Consider the following 3049-nt stretch of genomic DNA (forward strand, 5'->3'; position numbering starts at 1 on the left):
GCTTGGAGCCTTTGCCACTGGACCCCTCAGGAGAAGTGGATCACTGTTAATTGTGCCTGGGACACATAGGAATTACACTTTCTGGAAATCCACACTTCTTATCTTCCTATTGGTGGCTCCATAACTGGACAGCACACTAGTACCTCCTAGACATCCTTTCAAAATGACCTGATGCTCCATCATACCTAGAGATTCTGAATTTTTTTAAAATTATGAGTAAATATATGGAATGATTCACAAATTTGCTTGCCATCCTTGGGCAGGAGCCACGCTCATTTTTGTGCTGTGTCAATTTTGGCATTGTCTGTCCTGTATCAATACGTGTGATGCTGAAGCTAGCACCAGATTCAGTTTGTTTCAGGCTAGCGCTGTTTTTCTTCTTTTCTTTTAAATCCCTCTGTTGAGAGCACTTCCTTGGTGGTACGGCGTCTAAGACTCTGTTCTCCCAGTGCACTCCTAATGCATGGGGCCTGGGTTCTGCTCAGGGAACTAGTTCCTGCATGCTACAACTAAAGATCCTGTACGCTTCCCAGGTGGCGCCAGTGGTAAAGAACCTGCTACCAGTATCAGAGATATAAGAGACACGGTTTGATCCCTGGGTCAGGAAGATGCCCTGGAGGAGGAAATGGCAACCCACTCCAGTTTTCTTGCCTGGAGAATCCCATGGACAGAGGAGTCTGGCAGGCTACAGCCTAAGGGGTCTCAAAGAGTTGGGCATAACTGAAACTACTTAGTATGCACGCATGCATGCTTATAAGACCCAGCACAGCCAGATAAGTAAATAGAAATTTTCTCTAAAAATTTTTTTTAAGTAAAATTCCTGTCTAACCTAATGTATAACCTATGTTGAGAACTGCCTGATTCCCTTCTCTTTGGCAGATGTTTCAGACATTTTCTAAACATAACTAGAATGTCAGATCCCATCTTCATGAACTAGAGTTTCCCATGGAGTTTTCCCAGTGAGTTTCCTGTAAGAAAACTGTGACACAGGCTGAAAGGATTTCTGTTTCTCGTGATTTTAAGGTGCACATTCTCTTCCCACCTCCCCATCCCAAGCACCCATTTTAATGCAGCAGAAATCAGGCTGCCTCTCACAATCGCTGGGTTGTTCAATCACTGCTGGACCAAGTGCAATCCCAATGATGCCGTCATTGCTTATACACACACGCTTGGCCATGGCACTTCACTTTTCCAGTGTTGCCATTGCCTGACATGGATTGCTGAAACCATATGTGTTCAACGGGTTCATGGGCGCTTAAACAGTCTTAAGAAGATGACACAATGATTTGGCATTAAACCCCAAAGTTACTGAATACAAAAAAAAGGCAGAGTAGGGGGACAGAGGCGAGGCCAGCAGTGTGACCGAACACACAGAAGTGTGGCGAAGAGGAGCTACCCCTCGCCCGAGGCAGGGGCAGCGGCCGAGAGGAGCTACCCCACCTCCAAGGTAAGGAGCAGCGGCTGCGCTTTGCTGGAGCAGCCGTGAAGAGATACCCCATGACCAAGGTAAGAGAAACTCAAGTAAAATGGTAGCTATTGTGAGAGGGCATCAGAGGGCAGACACATTGAAATCATAATCACGGAAAACTAGTCGATCTGATCACACGGACCACAGCCCTGTCTAACTCAGTGAAACTAAGCCATGCCGTGTGGGGCCACCCAAGACGGACGGGTCATGGTGGAGAGGTCAGACAGATTGTGGTCCACTGGAGAAGGGAATGACAAACCACTTCAGTATACTTGCCTTGAAAACCCCATGAATAGTATGAAAAGGCAAACTGATAGGATACTGAATGAGGAGCTCCCTAGGTCGGTAGGTGCCCAATATGCTACTGGAGATCAGTGGAGAAATAACTCCAGAAAGAATGAAGGGATGGAGCAAAAGCAAAACCAATACCCAGTTGTGGATGTGACTGGTGATAGAAGCAAGGTCCGGTGCTGTAAAGAGCAATATTGCATAGGAACCTGGAATGTTAGGTCCATGAATCAAGGCAAATTGGAAATGGTCAAACAGGAGATGGCAAAAGTGAATGTAGACATTCTAGGAATCATTGAACTAAAATGGACTGGAATGGGTGAATTTTACTCAGATGACCATTATATCTACTACTGTGGGCAGGAATCCCTTAGAAGAAATGGAGTAGCCATCATGGTCAACAAAAGAGTCTGAAATGCAGTACTTGGATGCAATCTTAAAAACAACAGAATGCTTTCTGTTCGTTTCCAAGGCAAACCATTCAATATTACAGTAATCCAAGCCTACGCCCCAACCAGTAACGCTAAAGAAGCCGAAGTTGAACGGTTCTATGAAGACCTACAAGACCTTTTAGAACTAACACCCAAAAAAGATGTCCTTTTCATTATAGGGGACTGGAATGCAAAAGTAGGAAGTCAAGAAACACCTGGAGTAACAGGCAAATTTGGCCTTGGAGCACGGAATGAAGCAGGGCAAAGGCTAATAGAGTTTTGCCAAGAGAATGCACTGGTCATAGCAAACACCCTCTTCCAACAACACAAGAGAAGACTCTACACATGGACATCACCAGATGGTCAACACCGAAATCAGATTGATTATATTCTTTGCAGCCAAAGATGGAGAAGCTGTATACAGTTAGCAAAAACAAGACCAGGAGCTGACTGTGGCTCAGATCATGAACTCCTTATTGCCAAATTCAGACTGAAATTGAAGAAAGTGGGGAAAACCACTGGACCATTCAGATATGACCTAAACCAAATCCCTTATGATTATACAGTGGAAGTGAGAAATAGATTTAAGGGACTAGATCTGATAGATAGAGTGCCTGATGAACTATGGACAGAGGTTTGTGGCATTGTACAGGAGACAGGGATCAAGACCATCCTCATGGAAAAGAAATGCAAAAAGGCAAAATGGCTGTCTGGGGAGGCCTTACAAATAGCTGTGAAAAGAAGAGAAGTGAAAAGCAAAGGAGAAAAGGAAAGATATAAGCATCTGAATGCAGAATTCCAAAGAATAGCAAGGAGAGATAAGAAAGCCTTCCTCAGTGATCAATGCAAAGAAATAGAGGAA

At 44.5% G+C, this 3049-nt stretch overlaps 1 pseudogene; it reads right to left on the bottom strand.

The window, feature by feature from the left end:
• Positions 1–218: 218 nt before the first annotated feature.
• LOC129535594 (U6 spliceosomal RNA) lies at positions 219–319 on the bottom strand (annotated as a pseudogene).
• Positions 320–3049: the final 2730 nt, after the last annotated feature.

Source organism: Moschus berezovskii, chromosome 15 (genome assembly GCF_049115385.1).
Source record: "Moschus berezovskii isolate FMDL1 chromosome 15, NW_MosBer_1.0, whole genome shotgun sequence".
In the NCBI taxonomy this organism is placed as follows: Eukaryota; Metazoa; Chordata; class Mammalia; order Artiodactyla; family Moschidae; genus Moschus; species Moschus berezovskii.